At 43.5% G+C, this 22,500-nt stretch overlaps 2 pseudogenes; both read right to left on the reverse strand.

Moving 5' to 3' along the window:
* The window catches only part of LOC145466219 (uncharacterized), a 423,498-nt pseudogene that overhangs the window by 327,371 nt on the left and 73,627 nt on the right, over window positions 1–22,500 (reverse strand).
* LOC145466149 (uncharacterized) lies at window positions 14,549–17,542 on the reverse strand (annotated as a pseudogene).

The raw sequence follows: 22,500 nt of genomic DNA on the forward strand, positions 1-22,500 counted from the left end.
CAGAAAAATGAAACGATAAATTTGAAGACCTACCTTATAAGCCCTCGTGAAAGTATTGCTGGAAATTTTGAAACACTACCACATGCACTTTTGCCACAATATATTAGGCCGGGTTTGACGTGAACTAAAAATGGCGAGGACGTCCTCTGGTAATTAACCCGTGGTTTCATCAGGAAGGACACAATACAAAAAATATCAGTATATCTTGGTAAAGGAAGGCCAACTGTATATATTTATAGCTAGACAATTCCTGCTGTCGCATTTTAGTTCATCTAAGGTCGGCCTGAAAACTACATAATTTCGAGCTCGCACGCACTCATTTTCGATCATGCAATTCATAACGGTTTATTCGCGTCAAAATGAATATTTACACAAACTAACCTCATTTCACTTTAGCTAGGACCTATAGCTACCTGTAGACAAAAAATGGGACGAAACGAATTTTTGACCATGTCCGCGATTTTTTTATTTTTCTTTGATTTTTAGAGACATCCACTCTTAAGTCTTAAAGTGAAGTGGGGTTATATTTCGGCCCAGAAGGTCGAAAGTGAGCGTTGAAAAATTTTGCTGTATCCATTTCACTGCAAAGCAAGGCCATCAGGAGTTAGTTTAGAGTCCCCGGGACTGGAAAATATCCCCCAAGTTCCGGAAAATCAAGCCAAAGTTGATGAAAATCACAATGCGCGTAAGACGGTCTCGGCTACTCTTTCAGGCTTAAAGTGAAGTGGGGCTATATTCGGCTCAGAAGCTTGAAGGTGAGCGTTTAAAATGTTTTGCTCTGTCCATTTCAATGCAAACCAAGGCGATCGGGAGTTACTTTACAGTCCCTGGGACTGAAAAATATCCCACAAGTTCCGGCAAATTGAGCCAAAGTTGCTCAAAATCACGATGCGCGTAAGGCCGTTTCGTCTATTTTTTCAGTCTTAAAATGAAGTGGGGCTATATTTCGAGCTAGAAGCTCGGCACCGAGCGTGCGCTAATTTAATCTGTGTCGATTTCACTGAAAACTAAGGCAATCAGGAGTTAGTTTAGAGCTCCCAGCGCTGGAAATTATCCCCCAAGTTCCGGGAAATCGAGCCATAGAGGCTCAAAATCACGATGCGCGTAAGGCGATCTCGTCTACTTTTTCAGCCTTAAAATGAAATGGGCTATATTTCGGCCCAAAGGCTCGAAAGTGAGCGTTCAAAAAGTTTTCCTGTGTCCATTTCACTGCAAACCAAGGCCAAGAGGAAATACGTTAGAGTCCCCGGGACTGTAAAATATCCCCCAAGTTCCGGGAAATCAAGCGGAGGTTGGTCAAAATCACGTTGCGCGCAAGGCGGTCTCGGCTACTCTTTCAGTTTTGAAGTGAAGTGGGGCTATATTTCGACCCAGCAGCTCGAAAGTGAGCGTTCAAAAAGTTTTCCTGTGTCCATTGCTTGGCCAACCAAGGCAATCAGGAGTTAGTTTAGAGTCCCCGGGACTGGAAAATATCCCCCCAGTTCCGGGAAATGGAGCCGAACTTGGTCAAAATCACGATGCGCTTAAGACGGTCTTGGCTACTGTTTAAGTCTTAAAGTGAAGTGGGGCTATGTGTTGGCCCAGAAGCTTTAAAGTGAGCGTTGAAAAAGTTTTGCCGTTTCCATTTTACTGCAAACCAAGGCAATCAGAGGTTAGTTTAAAGTTCCCGGGTCTGGAAAGTATCCCCCAAGTTCCGGGAAAGGGAGGCGTAGTTTGTCAAAATCACGATTCGCATAAGGCGGTCTCGGCTACTCTTTTAGTCTTAAAGTGAAGTGTGGCTATATTTTGGCCCAGAAGCTCGCACAAGAGCGCTAAACAAGTTTTCCTGTGTCCATTTCACTGCAAAGCAACGCCCTCAGGAGTTAGTTTAGAGTCCCCGGGACTGGAAAATATCCCCCAAGTTCCGGGAAATCAACCCGAAGTTTGTCAAAATCGCGATGCGCGTAAGGCGATCTCTGCTACCCTTGTAGTGTTAAAGTAAAGTGGGGCTATATTTTGGCCGAGAAGCTCGAAATTGAGCGTTCAAAAAGTTTTGCTGTGTCCATTTTACTGCAAACCAAGGGCATCAGGAATTAGTTTAGAGTCCTGAAATATATCCCCTAAGTTCCGGCAAATCGAGCCTAGTTGCTGAAAATCAGGATACGCGTAAGTCGGTCTCCGCTACTCTTTCAGTCTTCAAGTGAAGTGGGGCTATATTTCGGTCCAGAACCTCGAAAGTGTGCGTTCAAAAACTTGTGCTGTGTAAATTTCACTGCAAAGCATGGCAATCAGGAGTTAGTTTAGAGTCCCCGGGACTGGAAAATATTCCCCAAGTTCCGGGAAATCGAGTAGAAGTTGATCAAAATCACGATGCGCGTAACGCGGTCTCGGCTACTGTTTCAGTCTTAAAGTGAAGTGTGGCTGTATTTCGGCCCACAAGCTCGAAAGTGAGTGTTCAAAAAGTTTTGCTCTCTCAATTTAACTGAAAACCAAGGCCATCAGGCGTTAGTTTAGAGTACGCGGAAGTAGAAAATATCCCCCCAGTTCCGGGAAATTGAGCCCAAGTTGTTGAAAATCACGATGCGCGAAAGGCGGTCCTGGCTACTCTTTCAGTCTTAAAGTGAAGTTGCGCTATATTTCGGCCCAGAGGCTCGAAAGTGCGCATTCGAAAAGTTTTGCTGTGTCCATTTCACTGCAAAGCAAGGCCATCAGGAGTTAGTTTAGAGCCCTTGGGACTAGAAAATATTTCCCAAGGTCCGCCAGATCGGGCCGAAGTTGGTCAAAGTCACGATGCGCGTAAGGCGCTCTCGGTTAGTCTTTCATTCTTAAAGTGAAGTTGGGCTATAGTTCGGCGAAGAAGCTCGAAAGCGCGCGTTGAAAAAGTTTTGCTCTGTCCCTTTCACTGGAAACCAAGGCCGTCAGGAGTTAGTTTAGAGTCCCCGGGAGTGGAAAATATTCTCCAAGTTCCAGGAAATCGCGCCGAAGTTCATCAAAATCGCCATGCGCGTAACGGGCTCTCGGCTATTCTTTCAGTCTTAAATTTAAGTAGGGCTATATTTCGGCCCTGAAGCTCGAACGTGAGCGTTCAGAATGTTTTGCTGTGTTCATTAAATTGGAAACCAAGGTCATCGGGAGTTAGTTTAGCGTCCCTGGGTCTTTAAATTATTCCCCAACTTCCGGGAAATCGAGCAAATGTGGCCCAAAATCACGACGCACGTAAGGCGGTCTCGGCTACCCTTTCAGTCTTAAAATGAAGTGGGGCTATATTTCGACCTAGAAGCTCGAGACCGGGCGTGCGCTAATTTTACCTGTGTCCATTTCACTGACATCTTAGGCGATCAGGTGTTAGTTTAGAGTCCTTGGGACTGGAAAATATTTCCCAAATTCTGGCAGATCGAGCGAAAGTTGCTCAAAATCACGATGCGCGTAAGGCGGTCTCGGCTACTCTTTCAGTCTTAAAATGAAGTGGGGCTATATTTCGGCCGAGAAGCTCGACAGCGAGCGTGCGCTCCTTTTGCCTGTGTACATATCACTGAAAACTAAGTTCATCATGAGTTAGCATAGAGTCCTCGGGACTGGAAAATATTCCCCGAATTCCGGCAAATCGAGCCAAAGATGCTCAAAATCAAGATGCGAGTAAGGCGGTGTCGGCTACTCTTTCACTCTGAAAATGAAGTGGGGCCATATTTCGGTTCTATAAGCTTGACACCGAGCGTGCGCTCCTTTTGCCTGTATCCTTTTCACTAAGAACTAAGTCCATCAGGAGATAGTTTAGAGTCCTCGAGACTGGAAACTATCCTGCAAGTTTCGGCAAATTGAGCCATACTTTCTTAAAATTACGATAAGCGTACGGCAGTTTCGTTTACTCTTTCAGTCTTAAAATGAAGTGGGGCTTTATTTCGACCTAGAAGCTCGACAGGGAGCGTGCGCTCCTGTTACCTGTGACCATTTTACTGAGAACTAAGGTTATCAGGAGTTAGCTTAGAGTCCCCGGGACTGGAAAATATACCCCAAGTTTTGGCAGATCGAGCCATAGTGGCTATAAATTTCGATGCGCTTAAGGCGGTTTCGTCTACCCTTTCAGTCTTAAATAAATAAAGTGGAGCTACATTTCGGCCTACAACCTGGAAACCTAGCGTGCGCTCCTTTTACCTGTGTCCATTTCACTGAAAACCAAGGCAATCAGGAGTTAGTTTAGAGCTTCCGGAAGTAGAAAATATCCCCCAAACCCCGAGAAATCAAGCCCAAGTTGGACAAATTTACCATGCGCGTAAGGCGGTCTCGGCTACTCTTTCAGTCTTAAAATGAAGTGGGGCTATATTTCGGCCGAGAAGCTCGACAGCGAGCGTGCGCTCCTTTTGCCTGTGTACATATCACTGAAAACTAAGTTGATCATGAGTTAGCATAGAGTCCTCGGGACTGGAAAATATTCTCCGAATTCCGGCAAATCGAGCCAAAGATGCTCAAAATCAAGATGCGAGTAAGGCGGTGTCGGCTACTCTTTCACTCTGAAAATGAAGTGGGGCCATATTTCGGTTCTATAAGCTTGACACCGAGCGTGCGCTCCTTTTGCCTGTATCCTTTTCACTAAGAACTAAGTCCATCAGGAGATAGTTTAGAGTCCTCGAGACTGGAAACTATCCTGCAAGTTTCGGCAAATTGAGCCATACTTTCTTAAAATTACGATAAGCGTACGGCAGTTTCGTTTACTCTTTCAGTCTTAAAATGAAGTGGGGCTTTATTTCGACCTAGAAGCTCGACAGGGAGCGTGCGCTCCTGTTGCCTGGGACCATTTTACTGAGAACTAAGGTTATCAGGAGTTAGCCTAGAGTCCCTGGGACTGGAAAATATACCCCAAGTTTTGGCAGATCGAGCCATAGTGGCTATAAATTTCGATGCGCTTAAGGCGGTTTCGTCTACCCTTTCAGTCTTAAATAAATAAAGTGGGGCTACATTTCGGCCTACAACCTGGAAACCTAGCGTGCGCTCCTTTTACCTGTGTCCATTTCACTGAAAACCAAGGCAATCAGGAGTTAGTTTAGAGCTTCCGGAAGTGGAAAATATCCCCCAAACCCCGAGAAATCAAGCCCAAGTTGGACAAATTTACCATGCGCGTAAGGCGGTCTCGGCTACTCTTTCACTCTTAAAGTGAAGTGGGGCTATATTTCGGCCCAGAAGCTCGAAAGTGAACGTTCAAAAAGTTTCGCTGTGTCCATGACACTGAAACCCAAGGCCATCAGGAATTAGCTTAGAGTGCCCGGGACTGGGAATTATTTCCCAAGTTCCGGCAAATCGAGCCGAAGTAACCCAAAATCAAGATGCGCGTAAGGCAGTCTCAGCTACTCTTTCAGTCTTCAAGTGAAGTAGGGCTATGCTTCGGCCCAGAAGCTCGAAAGTGAGCGTTTAAAAGGTTTTCCTGTGTCCATTTCACTGCAAACCAAAGCCATCAGGAGTTAGTTTAGAGTCCCCGGTACTGAAAATATCCCCCAAGTTCCGCGAAATCGAGACGAAGTTCGTCAAAATCACGATGAGCGTAAGGCGATCTCGGCTACTCTTTCAGTCTTAAAGTGAAGTAGGGCTATATTTCGGTCCAGAAGCTCGAAAGTGAGCGTTCAAAAAGTTTTGCTCTCTCAATTTAACTGAAACCCAAGGCCATCGTGAGTTAGTTTACAGTCCCCGGGACTGAAAAATATCCCTTAAGTTCCGGAAACTCGAGCCGAAGTTGCTCAAAATCACGATGCGCCTAAGGCGGTCTCGGCTACTCTTTCAGTTTTAAAGTGAAGTAGGGCTATATTTCTCCCCAGAATTTCGAAAGTATGCGTTCAAAAAATTTGGCTGTGTCCATTTCACCGCAAACCACGGCCATCAGGAATTACTTTAGAGTCCTTGGGACTGGAATATATCCTCGAAGTTTCGGGAAATCTAGCCGAAGTTGGTCAAAACCACGATGCGCGTAAGACGGTCTCGGCGACTCTTTCAGTCTTAAAGTGCAGTGGGGTTATATTTCGGCTCAGAAGCTCGAAGGGGAGCGTTCAAAAAGTTTTGCTCTCTCCATTTCAATGCAAACCAAGGCAATCAGGAGTTACTTTAGAGTCCCCAGTACCGGAAAATATCCCCCATTTTCCGGGAAATCGAGCCAAACTTGGTCACAATCACGATAAGCGTAAGCCGGTCTCGGCTACTCTTTCATTCTTAAAGTGAACTGCGGCAATATTTCCGCCCAGAAGCTTGAAAGTGAGCGTTTAGAAAGTTTTGCTGTGTCCATTTCACTCCAAAGCAAGGCCATCAGGAGTTACTTTAGAGTCCGCGGGACTGTAAAATATCCCGCAAGTTCCGGGAAATCGAGCCGAAGTTGGTCAAAATGACGATGCGCGTAAGCCGGTCTCGGCTACTCTTTCAATCTTAAAGTAAAGTGGAGCTATATTTCGGGCCAGAAGCTCGAAAGTGAGCGTTTAGAAAGTTTTGCTGTGTCCATTTCACTCCAAAGCAAGGCCATCAGGAGTTACTTTAGAGTCCGCGGGACTGTAAAATATCCCGCAAGTTCCGGGAAATCGAGCCGAAGTTGGTCAAAATGACGATGCGCGTAAGCCGGTCTCGGCTACTCTTTCAATCTTAAAGTAAAGTGGAGCTATATTTCGGGCCAGAAGCTCGAAAGTGAGCGTTCAAAAAGTTTTGCTGTGTCCATTTTACTGCAGACCAAGGACGTCGGAGGCCAGTTTAGAGTCCGCGGGAATGGAAAATATCCTCCAAGTTCCGGGAAATTTAGCCAAAGTTGGTCAAAATCACGACGCGCGTACGGCGGTCTGGGCTACTCTTTCAGTCTTAAAGTGAAGTTGGGCAATATTTCGGCCCAGAAGCTCGAAACTGAGTGTTTAAAAAGTTTTGCTGTCTCAATTTCACTGCAAACCGAGGCCATCAGGAGTTAGTTTAGAGACCCAGGGAGTAGAAAATGTTCCCCAAATTCCGAGAAATTTAGCCGAAGTTTGTCAAAATCACCAGGGCGTAAGGCGGCCTTGGCTAATCTTTCAGTCTTAAAGTGAAGTGGGGCTATATTTCGCCCCAGAAGCTCGAAAGTGAGCGTTCAAAAAGTTTTCCTGGGTCAATTTCACTTCGAACCAAAGCCATCAAGAGTTAGTTTACAGTCCCAGGGACTGGAAAATATCCCGTAAGTGCCGAAAATCGAGACAAAGTTTGGCAAAAGAAATAAGCGCGTAAGGCCGTCTCGGCTACTCTTTTAGTGTTAAAATAAAGTGGGGCTCTATTTCGGCCCAGAAGCTCCAAAGTAAGGGTTCAAAAAAATTTGCTGTGTCCATTTCACTGGAAACCAAGGCCATCAGGAGTTAGTTTAGTGTTCCCGGGACTGGAATATATCCTTCAGGTTCCGGGAAATTGAGCCGAAGTTAGTCAAAATCACGATTTGCGTAAGACAGACTCGGCTACTCTTACTCTTAAAAAGAAGTGTGGCTATATTTCGGCCCAGAAGCTCGAAGGTGAGTCTTCACAACGTTTTGCTCTGTCAGTTTCAATGCAAAGCAAGGCGATCAGGAGTTAGTTTAGAGTCCCCGGGACTGGAAAATATCCCCCAAGTTCCGGGATATCGATCCAAAGTTGGTCAAAATCACGATGCTCGAAACGCGATCTCGGCTATTGTTAAAGTCTTAAAGTGAAGTGGGGCTATATTTCGGCCCAGAAGCTCGAAAGTGACCGTTTAAAAAGTTACGCTTTGTGCATTTAACTGCAAACAAAGGCCATCAGGAGTTAGTTTAAAGTCTCCCGGACTGGAAAATATCTACCAAGTTCCGGGAAATCGAGCTGAAGTTGGTCAAAATCAGGATGCCTGTAAGGCGGTCTCCGCTACTCTTTCAGTCTTAAAGTGAAGTGGGGCTATATTTCGGCCCAGAAGCTGCAAAGTGATCGTTAAAAAAGCTATGCTCTGTGCATTTCACTACAAACCAAGGCCATCAGGAGTTAGTTTAGAGTCCCGCGGACCGGAAAATATCCCTCAAGTTCCGAGAAATCGAGCTGAACTTGGTCAAAATCACGATGCGCGTAAGGCGGTCTCCGCCACTAATTCAGGGTTAAAGTGAAGTGGGCTTCTATTTAAGCCCACAAGCTAGAAGGTGAGTGTTAAAAAGGTTCTGCTCTGTCCATTTTTCCGAAAACCAAGGCTATAAGGAGTTCATTTAGAGCTCGCGGGAGTCGAATATATCCGCCAAGCTGCGAGAAATCGACCCGAAGTTGGTCAAAATCACGATTCGCGCAAGACGGTTTCGGCTACTCTTTCAGTCTATATTTCGGGCCAGAAGCTCGAGCGTTCAAAACGTTTGGCTGTGTCTATTTCAATGCAAACCAAGACGATCAGGAGTTGGATTAGAGTCTCCGGGACTGGAAAATATCCCCCAAATTCCGGGAAATCGAGCCGAAGTTGGTCAAAATCACGATGCGCGGAAGGCGGTCTCAGCTATTCTTTCAGTCTTAAAGTGAAGTTGGGCTATATTTTAGGCCAGAATCTCGAAGATAAGCGTTCAAAAAGTTTTGCTGTGTCCATTTCACTGCAAACCAAGGCCATCAGGAATAAGTTTAGAGTCCACAGAACTGGAAAATATTCTTTAAGTTCCTGCAAATCGAGCCGAAGTTCGTCAAAATCACGACGCGCGTAAGGCGGACTCGGCTCATCTTTCACTCTTCAAGTGAAGTGGGGCTATATTTCGGCCTAGAAGCTCGAAACTCTGCTTTCAAAAAGTTTGGCTGTTTCAATTTCACTGCAAAACAAGGCCATCCGGACTTAGCTGAGAATCCTCGGGACTAGAAAATATCCCCCAAGTCCCGCGAAATCAAGCCGAAGATGGTCAAAATCACGATGCGCGTAAGGCGCTCTCGACTACTCTTTAAGTCTTAAAGTGAAGTGGGGCTATGTTTCGGCCCAGAAGCTCGAAAGGAAGCGTTCAAAATGTTTTCCTGTGTCCATTTCACTGCAAACCCAGGCCATCAGGAGTTAGTTTAGAGTCCCCGGGACTGGAATATATCCCCCAAGTTCCGGGAAATCGAGCCAAATTTGGTCAAAATCACAATGCGCGTAAGCCGGTCTCGGCTACTCTATCAGTCTTAAAGTAAATTTGGGCTCTATTTTGTTCCAGAAACTCACAAGTGATCGTTTAAAAAGTTTTGCTAAGTCCACTTCACTGCAAACCACGACAATGAGGAGTTAGTTTAAAAATCTCGGGACTGGAAAATATCCTCGAAGTTGCGGGAAATCGAGCCGAAGTTGGTGAAAATCACGATGCGCGGAAGGCGTTCTTTGCTACTCTTTCCGTCTTAAAGTGAAGTGGGGCTATATTTCGGTCTAGAAGCTCGATACCGAGCGAGTGCTCCTTTTATCTGTGTCCATTTTAGTAAAAATTAAGGCCATCAGAAGTTAGTTTAGAGTCCCCGGGACTGTAAAATATCAACCAAAATCCGGCAAATCAACCAAAGTTGCTGAAAATCACGATATGCGTAAGAGTTTATGGTACTCTTACCGTTTTAAATTTAAGTGGGGCTATATTTCGGCCTAGAAGCTCGACACCTAGCTTGCGCTTCTTTATCCTGTGTCCATTTCAGCAAAAAATAAAGATATCAGAGTTGAGTTTCGAGATTCCGGCACTGGAAAATATCCCCCAATTTCCGGAAAATCGAGCCGAAGTTAATCAAAATCACGATGCGCGTCAGGCGGTCTCGGCTACTCTTTCAGTCTTGAAGTGAAGTGGCTATATTTCGGCCCAGAAGCTCTAAAGTTAGTGTTTAAAAGGGTTTTGCTGTGTCAATTTCACTGCAAACCAAAGCCATCAGGAACTGGTTTAGAGACCCAGGAAGTGGAAAATATCCCCCAAATTCCGGGAAATTTAGCCGAAGTTGGTCAAAATCACCATGTGCGTAAGGCGGTCTCGGCTAATCTTTCAGTCTTAAAGTGAAGCGGGGCTATATTTCTGCCCAGAAGCTCGAAAGTGACCGTTCAAAAGGTCTTCCTGTGTCAATTTCACTGCAAACAAAGGCGAGCAGAAGTTAGGTTAGAGTCCCAGGGACTGGAAAATACCCTTTAAGGGCGGGAAAATAGGGACAAAGGTTGTCAAAATGAAGATACGCGTAAGGCCATCTCGGCTATTCGTTCAGTCTTAAAGTGAAGTGAGGCTCTACTTCGGCCCAGAAGGTCCAAAGTGAGCGTTCAAAAAAAATTGCTGTGTCCATTTCACTGCAAACCAAGACAATCAGGAGATAGTTTAGAGTCCCCGAGACTTGAATATATCCCCTAAGTTCCGGGAAACCGAGCCGAAGTTGGTCAAAATCAGGATGCGCGTAAGTCGGTGTCGGCTACTCTTTTAGTCTTAAAGTAAAGTGGGGCTATATCTCGTTCCAGAAACTCGAAAATGAGCGTTCAAAAAGCCTTGCTGTGTCCAGTTTACTGCAGACCAAGGACGTCGGGGGTCAGTTTAGAGTCCCCGGGAATGCAAAATATCCCCCAAGTTTCGGGAAATCGAGGCGTAGTTTGTCAAAATCACGATTCGCATAAGGCGGTCTCGGCTACTCTTTCAGTCTTAAAGTGAGGTGTGGCTATATTTTGGCCCAGAAGCTCGCACAAGAGCGTTAAAAAATTTTTCCTGTGTCCATTTCACTGCAAAGCAAGGCCATCAGGAGTTAGTTTAGAGTCCCCGGGACTGGAAAATATCCCCGAAGTTTCCGAAAATCGAGCTTAAGTTAGTAAAAATTACGATGTGCGTAAGGCGGCCTCGGATACTCTTTCAATCTTAAAATGAAGTGGGGCTAAACTTTTGGGCCCAGAAGCTGGAAAGTCAGCGTTCAAAAAGTTTTGCTGTTTCCATTCACTCCAAACCAACACAAGCAGGAGTTAGTTTAGAGTCCCCGGGACTGGAAAATATCCCCCAAGTTCCGGGAAATCAACCCGAAGTTTGTCAAAATCACGATCCGCGTAAGGCGGTCTCGGCTACCCTTTTAGTGTTAAAGTAAAGTGGGGCTATATTTTGGCCCAGAAGCTCGAAATTGAGCCTTCAAAAAGTTTTGCTGTGTCCATTTTACTGCAAACCAAGGCCATCAGGAATTAGTTTAGAGTCCTCAAAACTGGAATATATTCCCTAAGTTCCGGCAAATCGAGCCGAAGTTGCTCAAAATCAGGATGCGCGTAAGTCGGTCTCGGCTACTCTTTCAGTCTTCAAGTGAAGTGGGGCTCTCTTTCGGTCCAGAACCTCGAAAGTGTGCGTTCAAAAACTTGTGCTGTGTAAATTTCACTCCAAAGCATGGCCTTCAGGAGTTAGTTTAGAGTCCCCGGGACTGGAAAATACTTCCCAAGTTTCGGGAAATCGAGCAGAAGTTGATCAAAATCAAGATGCGCGTAACGCGGTCTCGGCTACTGTTTCAGTCTTAAAGTGAAGTGTGGCTGTATTTCGGCCCACAAGCTCGAAAGTGAGCGTTCAAAAAGTTTTGCTGTGTCCATTTCACTGCAAACCAAGGCCATCAGGCGTTAGTTTAGAGCCCTTGCGACTAGAAAGTATTTCCCAAGTTCCGGAAACTCGAGCCGAAGTTGGTCAAAATCACGATGCGCCTAAGGCGGTCTCGGCTACTCTTTCAGTTTTAAAGTAAAGGGGGCTATATTTCTCCCCAGAATTTCGAAAGTATGCGTTCAAAAAATTTGGCTGTGTCCATTTGACTGCAAACCAAGGACATCAGGAATTACTTTAGAGTCCTTGGGACTGGAATATATCCCCGAAGTTTCGGGAAATCTAGCCGAAGTTGGTCAAAACCACGATGCGCGTAAGACGGTCTCGGCTACTCTTTCAGTCTTAAAGTGAAGTGGGACTATATTTCGGCTCAGAAGCCTCGAAGGGGAGCGTTCAAAAAGTTTTGCTCTCTCCGTTTCAATGCAAACCAAGGCAATCAGGAGTTACTTTAGAGTCCCCAGTACCGGAAAATATCCCCCATTTCCCGGGAAATCGAGCCAAAGTTGGTCACAATCACGATAAGCGTAAGGCGGTCTCGGCTACTCTTTCATTCTTCAAGTGAACTGGGGCAATATTTCCGCCCAGAAGCTTAAAAGTGAGCGTTCAGAAAGTTTTGCTGTGTCCATTTCACTCCAAAGCAAGGCCATCAGGAGTTAGTTTAGAGTCCGTGGGACTGGAAAATATCCCCCAAGTTCCGGGATATCGATCCGAAGTTGGTCAAAATCACGATGCGCGAAACGTGATCTCGGCTATTGTTTCAGTCTTAAAGTGAAGTGGGGCTATATTTCGGCCCAGAAGCTCGAAAGTGACCGTTTAAAAAGTTACGCTTTGTGCATTTAACTGCAAACAAAGGCCATCAGGAGTTAGTTTAAAGTCCCCCGGACTGGAAAATATCTGCCAAGTTCCGGGAAATCCAGCTGAAGTTGGTCAAAATCACGATGCCTGTAAGGCGGTCTTTGCTACTCTTTCAGTCTCAAAGTGAAGTGGGGCTATATTTCGGCCCAGAAGCTGCAAAGTGATCGTTAAAAAAGTTATGCTCTGTGCATTTCACTGCAAACCAAGGCCATCAGGAGTTAGTATAGAGACCCAGGGAGTGGAAAATATGCCGCAAATTCCGGGAAATTTAGCCGAAGTTTGTCAAAATCACCATGGGCGTAAGACGGTCTTGGCTAATCTTTCTGTCTTAAAGTGAAGTGGGGCTATATTTCGCCCCAGAAGCTCGAAAGTGAGCGTTCAAAAAGTTTTCCCTTGTCAAGTTCACTTCAAACCAAGGTGATCAGGAGTTAGCTTAGGGTCCCCAGGACTGGAAAATATCCCCCAAGTTCCGGGATATCCATCCGAAGTTGGTCAAAATCACGAGTCGCGAAACGCGGGTCGGCTATTGTTGCAGTCTTAAAGTGAAGTAGGGCAATATTTCAGCCCAAAAGCTCGAAAGTGACCGTTTAAACAGTTACGCTTCGTGCCTTGAACTGCAAAAAAGGCCATAACGAGTTATTTTAAAGTCCCCAAGACTGGAAAATATCCCCCAAGTTCCGGGAAATTGAGCTGAACTTGGTCAAAATCACGATGTGTGTAAGGCGGTCTCGGCTATTCTTTTTAGTCTTCAAGTGAAGTGGGGCTATATTTTGGCGCAGAAGCTTGAAGATGAGCTTTCAAAAAGTTTTGCTGTGTCCATTTCATTGCAAACCAAGGCCATCAGGAATTAGTTTAGAGTCCAGAGAACTGGAAAATATTCCTTAAGTTCCGGCCAATCGAGCCAAAGTTGGTCAAAATCACGATGCGCGTAAGGCGGACTCGGCTCATCTTTCACTCCTCAAGCGAAGTGGGGCTATATTTCGGCCCAGAAGCTCGAAACTCTGCTTTCAAAAACTTTTGCTGTTTCAATTTCACTGCAAAACAAGGTCATCAGGACTTAGTTTATAGTCCCCGGGACTAGAAAATATCGTTCAAGTCCCGGGAAATCAAGCCGAAGATGGTCAAAATCACGATGCGCGTAAAGCGTTCTCGGCAACTCTTTAAGAGTAAATGTCTGCAAAAATCAAAGATTATCGAAAAAATCGCGGACACGGCCAAAAATCGATTTGGCTCATTTTTTGCCTGTAGGTAGCCTTATATAGTAAAGTAACGGAAATGGGGTTAGATGTTTGAAATATGCACTTTAACGGGAATAAACCGTTGAAAACTTTCGGCGGGTCAATTGCTCAAATTTCACCAAGCGCGATCCTTAAATTATGCACTTTTCGGGCAGCTGTCATACGAACAAAAATGTTACAGAAGGACTTTTCTAGCTATAGAAATATAGAGTTGGACTTGCTTTAACGAGAAAAAGTGATAGTTTTTGTCTCGTGTTATTCCTGGAGGAGCTACGGCCTTTTGAAATTAAGGCAAAGGTGGCCTAGAATAGCTTGGCAAAAATACATGTGGTAGTGTCTCAAAGTTTACAATAACACTACCAAGAAGCCTTGAAAGATAGTTCTTTACGATTTGGGTTTTATTTCTTTGGGACCTTTGACAATAAAAAGATGACCACCGGCCGTATTTCGGTTAAATACTGTGACGCCGTAATGAGATGCGTAATAACAAAATTAAACGCATTGTACACAAATAACTGTTTTGGTCAGTTACATCTTCACTGGCCGTTGAAATGACTAGAAACATATTAAAATGTCTACAACTACACTTTATTTTCATATACTGAGACAGGAGAAACAAATTTCGACTTTTCCTACCCTGTGAATCGCGCCATAATTCTGCATAATTCTGCACACAACAGGTTGAACAATTGAATTGCACACAACAGGTTAAATTTGCCACACAGTCGTTAGTTTACGTTTGCTTCGCATCCAGTGAACATGAATTCGAGCATTTGCATCCCTTCTGCGCCTTCTGCACTCGCCAGTTTCGAACATACTGAAACTCGTCAACACAAATTGCAAGAGACGCCACAAATTGTGGCGAGCTCGAGTGACTGAAATGCGATATGTAGAACTCTGCTGTCACGCAACGCCCTCTTAAAAATTGTGTACGCACCGCCTTTTATAATCAGCGGATCAGTTATTAGTGAAACGTATAGTGCTCAGTTACTTGGAAGTGCAGGTACACTCCTGGACTAATTGTGTGAGTCGTGCGATGTATGGCTTTTTCCTCTTCTGAGGTGCAATGTCAGAAATATCCAGCCTAAGGTCGATACACATGTCTCTTAGCCTATCCACTCTTAAAGTTGTGAGTGTACGTTTTTGTACAAGTTCGCAGATGTTACGATCAAAAGATACAATCGGATGGCGAATAGCCACATCTCTCATCACATTTGCACACACAGCAGATAGATGACTCTCAGCATCGGCGAAATTTCGTCCTCGTCGGCACTCTCCATGGCCACTCCTGAGACTTCACTAGCTTTTGCTTCGTTACCGGCGGCTGTAACTTCTAATCGCTTCTTTGCTGAAAGACGGCTAAAATAGCCACTAATCTGCTGCGACGTAAGGACTTCATCAGGTTGAAATCGGCGTTCCCCCACGGCCGCTTGGTCTCTTGCTAAGCTCATTGCTTTCGAAACTCCCTGTGGATCGCTTTTCCGTCCACTTTGCTCCCCTTTTTGAAATTGGTCAGTGAAGAATTCGGTCTGTTTCTTTGTAAAACGCACCTTTTTCTTAATTGTCTTCAGGGCCCATCCCACTGGAAGAGGCGGCAAGGCGTCGCTCTTTGCTTGGACAGTAACTTAAATGCTTGGAATTCGACTGCATCCCTCCGTCTGCTTGGAAGAATATTCTCTTTTAGCTCTATCGTAGAGAGTTTCCTGTTCGAGCATCATTTGGTGTTTTCCAGCATCTAGGTGTGTCTGGAGGTTTGCAAAGCGACTGTATGCTTTTACACATCCATCCTCTGGACACGGGAAAAGCATGTCATCTGGCTTATTTTGAACAGTGCTGCTTCGATCTTGGTTTTCGTTTTCAGTTGAGAAATCTGCTTTTACAGAGCTTTTCTTGATATGTCGATGTCTCACAATCTTGAACGGCGGTGCACCACTTACATTCTGCGATGGGGGTTCTAGGATTTCCAATTTTTCGGGCTGCTTCATGACTCCTTCGAACTTTGCCCATGGCACTACTTTACCGGAACCCACATTGAATGCTCTCCACACTCGTAAGCCAGTTTCATCGTACTCAAAATTGTTGAGTAAGCTTATGCCATCCCATTTGATATTAAAGGTGCTTGACGGCTTGGCAGCAACATAGCTTGCGTTCACTCCTGTGGTTCCTTGGCCAGATTCAATGGCTGTTTTGAGCTGTAAAGCGTTGATGACATCATTGCCTTCGTTTGGGTACCTTCCAACGTCTCCTTTGATTGTTACTGCTTTGCGATCACATACCCCCTTTCCACCTTGAGGGTCCGAGAAGTCGTTTCTTACAGCAGCCACTCCTACTGCATCACCGGCCAGCTTAGCTGAGATAATTGAATTTCCGCTGTGATAACAGCCAGCGTTATCTTGTTTGTAATAAGCCATTTCCAGGTCTGGAATTTTCTTTTTCAGGGTAGTGAGGCAGTCAAGCATTATCGAAGCCACAGTCACACTGTCTTGGGCGCAGCTTTGAAATACGTGAACAAGTGTCTGCGATTCAAAGTGTTCAGAGCCCTCTGACCGTCTTATGGCAACGCTAATGTGCCATGGCAATCCTCGCTTCGCAAACCAATCTGACTGTGCCTCTCGATATTTTCGGGGCATATATTTCATTGCCCAGTCCTGGACTAACAGCACCGATCGGCTGTCGAGTTTGGCTAAAACTGAATGCTTTGCTGATGGGCTTTCCAGCTAATGATATCATCCCTTGCCTGTTTGATAGTATGCAGCATGTCAGCTTGATCTTCTGCCGACGAAAGCGCAATTGAACACTCATCTTCTATGGTACGCATGACTTCCTCTAACTCATAACACTGCACACATGACTCATTGTGGAGATGGTCGCAGGAGCCCTGAAATTCTGCATTGCTTGGATCACTTAGCGCATAAATTCGACAATGATCGGGAACCTCTGAGGACTCCACTGCATGTACCTAAAAAAAAAGTAAAATGGCAACCGCGTGATTCAGTGCATATTTGCAAAGCAACGCTTGCGCATCGACATTTCAAAAAGATTACTTAACCGATTCTCGGCGTTGTATACATGTGTGTAAGCGTATTACAGTGAATTGCAAACTCTTGTTTCGTGAATTAAGCATAAAAAGGACTTGGAGAGAAAGAAAAAGGTAGTTGTGTATCATAGTAAGAAGTCTACTACATCACTTCCGCAAAGGCAACGCATAATTATAAAATATGCACCCACCTTATAATCGCCCTTTAGGTACTGCTTCGACAAACGAAGTTGCTGCTTAATTTCCCTCGCCCATTGCTGAGTCTTGCTACAGTCAACAAGTTTGTCTACGAGTTTCTCTAAATGATCAAATGCGTCCGCTCCTTGTGCTGAAAAGTTATCAAGTCCTTGCAGAGACTTGCGAACAGATGAAGAACACACCGCCAAAACTCTCTGTAGGGTTCTCTTACTCATAAGCTCAAAGTTGGTTTCACAGCAATATTGTTGATACTGCTGGACAATGCGCTCTGGTATCATTGTTCTGATCACATTGGGTGTTTTTATGATCTCGCCAGTTGACAATTTCAGAAGTTTTTCCCCAAAAGGAACATCTTGAATTACGTGTGGACTCGTTATGAAAGAAACAAAATGTTCTAATTTTTCAGGTTCAATCCTCATTCTCTTTTTCTCCTGGTTTGGAAGAGGAGCAGCTCTTCCATGTAACAGCCTGTGGCGTTGGGCAATGTTGTAGCGATAGCTAGTAACGGTTGGAATAAACTCTCTCGTCTCCTTAACGGATAACTTATCTGCCATCAATGAGAGTATTTGTCGTCTGGTGCTCCAATGTTGCGCGTTCAAGTAGCTCTCAGCAAGTGCATTAAGAAGCTCCGTCTCTTTTTCACTTCTGCCTTCGACCACAACCTGACTCTCTCTGCTTACAAAATGACGATCACAAAGCTCCGTCCACAGTTCTTGCGAATTTTCAGGTGCCAGGACATCAAGCATTGCAGATATACATTGTTGAGCTTTCCGTAGGTATCTGCGTTTAATACGTTCGTGCGCTGTATTCCACGGCACTTATAACGTGTGACGTACTGGACTGACGTCTCGAAGCGGTAAGAAGCGATTAAGCTGCACCTGGGACTCGTTGTCTAGACTGAAGCCTTCATCACTTTCTTCGAAATCTTCTTGCGGAAAAAAAAGGCTCTGCCGTCTGGATGTGGAACCTTCTGGCAGTGATTCATCACCAACAGTTACAGGACAAGTAATGGCACGAATATTAAAGTCACTCGCTTGTTCATCAACCTGACAAAAAAGTGGACACATTGCTTTGGATGGCTTCAAAATGAGATCAACCGTGTGCAAGCGCGGGGTGTCGTGTATAAAAGCGCAAGTCGCATGCGAGCTGGAAAGTAATATTCGATAATTAATTTATTTGACTGGTAACCTATCCTGATATCTTTATCCAGTTACTACTCAGTATTATTTTCCATTTGGAACATTTAGAAAAAAAGTTGAGAAGCCATATATTAATTTAAAACCTTTATTATTTGGCTATATTCTGGGATGTGATTGGCTATCCGGGCAGGGCACGCTTTTCCAATTCTTGTGCCATGTATGGTCTTGCCCAGTCGTTGACGGGCGGCAATGGCGGCATTTTAAGGATGCGCATGCGTTATCCTGGATACGCCCTTCTCCCGCGTGGGTTGAACCCCTGAAAAGGGCAGAGAAGGGAGAATTCAGAGAATGCGTCAAGGTTTTCCACTTTCATTAACTATATTGGATCGAAATTTTTCATAAACACTTTGAAGAAACTTACCAAGCTTAGACCACATGGACCTTCTGTGATGTTTTCCACACCTCCTGTGGCACCCAATTCCTGCGATTCTAACTGATTTTTTGTTTTTGTGGATTCAGGAAGTCTAAAGGGTGAACGAGTGGCCGAGACACGCGGCCCGCTTCAGCTAGCGCTCCGCGTTCTTTCTCGTGTATTTACTGTTTGGCTAGGTTATACATTTTCTTTTTTTCTCTGTTGACTAATGGGAGACAAAGTTAAAGTGCTAAGAAAAGAAAACGATGATTTAAAGAGGCAACTGACTGATTTAAAGAAGGAATTTCAGTTTCTCAAATCCAAGATGGCGGAACAGAAGGATTACCACGAAGCGGCAGCCACCGCTCTACCGAGCACACAAGATGTCCAATTCCTCAGCGACAGCTATGATGCTCTTATGAAGTCAGAATCCAGCTTGTCAAAAGCTCTGGATAATTTCTCTCGTAGGTTGGATTTATTGACAGTTAAAGTTGACAGAACTGACAAAGCTATCGACGAGATGCTCTATTACAGTTATCAATATAACTTGAAGATCGTGGGCGTTCCACTAATATCAGAAAGAGAATCTGCACAAGACACCGCGGAATTGTGTGTGAAGCTATTTACCGGCCTTGGAGTCGATATCTCCTTATCAGAGATCGACATTGCTCATAGGGTCCCACAGCGAGATACTTCGACCGGTAATGGTAACCGAAGACGACCGAACTCGATTATTTGCAAATTCACAAGAAGGATGATACGTGACAAAGTGCTCGCGTCAAGAGGTAACACCAGTCGACTAACCACCGAGGGCCTGAATCTCCCGTCTTCTGCTGAAATTAATCGGATTGCAATTTACAGCCACCTTACACCGAGACTACAAGAGCTGTTACACTCAGCGAAGGCACAGCAAAACACATACAACTACAAGTGGTGCTGGGCGAAAGGCGCAGCAATCTTCTTACGCAAAACGGATACTTCTATGGCGATTCGTCTGGGGGCGATTGACGACTTAACTAAGTTAAGACTGCGTGAACGCCCTGAAGCTCGATCAGAGGATCCTTGCAGCTAAGTTAAACTACTGTTATGCTTTACAATGGTACTAATATGAAAGGCAGGAACAGAAGTACAGTGAATTCTATTAGATCTATACTGAAGATTTTACCGTATTATAGTTGTTCTGGATGTTTGGCAGAAATTCATGGCCAGTTTAATAGTTCAGTGTCGACCACATGTAAAACTAAAAGGGAATTAGAGAAACTTACTAGCTTATATGACTTAGATTTGTTTTCCTTAAATACAACCTTAGATTATAATTTGAAACCCGTTGATTACTCCTCTAACAGAATAACTAGTCGATATTTCTCCCCCCATAGTTTTAAGGAAATGAAAACGAAGTTGTCAAAAGATGAAACTATCTCTAGCTTTTCTATATTTCATAACAACGTAGTTAGCTTGAATCGTAATCTGGAAAATCTTCAAACTCAACTTTTGCATGAAGTAGATTTTCATTTTAATGTCATCGGAGTTACTGAAACAAAAATCACCAATGTAAATTCACAATTGTGCACCGCACATATACCTGGCTACGTATTTGAATATGTTCCAACACCTCTGGTGTCTGGGGGTGTGGGAATGTTCATTGATGAGTCACTTGATTATCGTGTTTTAGAAAGGACCTCCAATGAAGCTTTTCAGGTATTGTGGGCTGAGTTTCCCTTTGAGAATAAGAAAAATGTTATTTGTGGAATCTTTTATAGACAACACAATTCTCCTGAAATCTTTCAATCATATTTTGATGAGACTATTGAAAAATTTGCGTCCTCTGGAAAATATATTGTGATCATGGGTGATTTCAATATTGACCATTTAAAATGTGCGTCATCTTCGTATAGTCACGATTTTTTGACTTCCCTTCAAAGTTGTTTTCTTGTTCCCACAATTGACAAACCAACGCGTGTCCGCTCTATCTCCGCCACCCTAATTGACAACATTTTTATCAACAATCCTGATCAAGTTGTGGCTAGTGGAAATATCATCTCTGATATAAGTGATCATTTTTCGCAATTCTGTATTCTGAGGTCTATGAGGGATAAAATTAAGATAAGAAAATTTAACGTGCGGGATTTTTCTAGATTCTCTAGGGACAGTTTTAACGCCGATCTGTCTAATGTGAACTGGAATACTCTCTCAGATAAAAAAACCGTGTGACGTGGACAATTTATTTTCTTCTTTTTATAACAAGTTTAACAAATTGATAAATAAACATGTACCTATGAAGACAATTTCAGACCGCAAAGCAAAACAGCTCTCCAAACCATGGATCAGCAAAGGCATAAGAATCTCCATTAAAGTTAAAAATAAGTTATATGCGTCTGGTGACATCGCCAACTACAAAATTTATAGGAACAAAATTTGTACCTTAACGCGTTTAAGTAAACAGCAATACTATTCTAAATTTTTTAATGGTAACCTAACTAATATGAAAAAAACTTGGGAGGGAATAAACAATGTACTTGCTCGTAAATTGAAGAACACAAAACCTATTACTTCTATTAAAGTCCCTACTGATAATGATTCTGTTAGCTGTGACCATAATAGAATAGCCAACGTACTTAATGACCATTTCGCTTCTGTTGGACCTAAACTGGCAAATAAGTTACCAACCATTCAGCGTAATTATTTTGATTTTATGAAAAGATCTAACTCTCCCGATTCGTCGTTTGCTTTCAATCTAGTTACCCCAACTGAAGTGGAATTGGAAATTTTGCGCATACCAAATAACAAGTCTCATCGTTTATACTCATGTCCTACCCAACTGTTGAAGTACTCGTCAAATGTTGTAAGCAGTACACTTGCGGAAATAATAAATCTTTCTATTTCATCTGGGATGTATCCCACTAAATTAAAAATGGCAAAAATTATTCCTATTTTTAAAGCCGAAGATAACACTAATGCAAACAACTATAGGCCTATTTCTTTGCTGTCTAACTTTTATAGGATCTTCGAAAAACTGGTCTACTCCAGAATGGAATCTTTCATTGAGCAAAATGATATACTTTCTTCATCTCAATATGGCTTCCGCAAAGCGCATTCAACACAGCATGCAATTCTTGACATTGTAAGTACCATACAGGAAAATATGGACAAGCGCTTGTTGTCATGTGGTGTATTCATTGACCTGAAAAAGGCTTTTGATACAGTCGATCATGAAATTCTTTTACACAAGTTAGATCACTATGGTTTTCGTGGTGTTATAAATAAGTGGTTCTCATCTTACTTGGATGGTCGAACTCAAACTACGCAAATTGGCTCTTATATATCTAAAAGGCAAAATACCACTTGTGGTGTACCGCAAGGCTCAGTCCTAGGCCCTTTACTTTTCCTAATTTATGTCAACGATATCCAAGAATCCTCTGACAAACTTAAATTTTTTTTATTTGCTGACGACACGAATGCCGTATATGCTGACAAAAATCTTAAGTCCCTTGAGTCGACTGTAAATCAAGAACTCTGCAAGTTGTTCGATTGGTTAACGGCTAATAAATTAACCTTAAATATTAAAAAAACAAATTTTGTCATCTTTAGACCAGCTCAGAGAAAACTTACTTATCATCCCAAAATTATGATATTCGATAATGATCAACAAAAGAATGTGGCTCTAGAATGTAAAGAATTTGTGAGATATCTAGGTGTAATAATTGACAATAATCTTTCTTGGAAACATCATATTGATCATGTAGCTATTAAAATAAGCCGAACTGTAGGATTGATTTGTAAACTATGGCACTTTCTGCCAAGACAAACTCTTTTAACTATTTTTAGATCCTTAGTTACTCCTTATTTAACTTATGGTTTGGTGGCATGGGGCCAAGCATATAAATCACACCTTGAAAAGCTTCTCAAGCTCCAAAAGCGAGTTCTTCGCTTTATTTATTTTTCTGAGCGAAATCAACATACGATTCCTTTACTTATTGATGCCAGTGTTTTACCGTTAAAATTTTTGTATTATGAGCTTTTAGCTAACCTTATGTTTGAAATAAGACACAGAAATGCTCCTGGAAACATTCAAGATCTCTTTCAAGACATTTCTGATATTCATTCTTACAATACTCGATCCTCTGTCTCAAATAATTTTTACACACAAAGTTCT

Source organism: Orbicella franksi, chromosome 13 (genome assembly GCF_964199315.1).
Source record: "Orbicella franksi chromosome 13, jaOrbFran1.1, whole genome shotgun sequence".
NCBI lineage: Eukaryota > Metazoa > Cnidaria > Anthozoa > Scleractinia > Merulinidae > Orbicella > Orbicella franksi.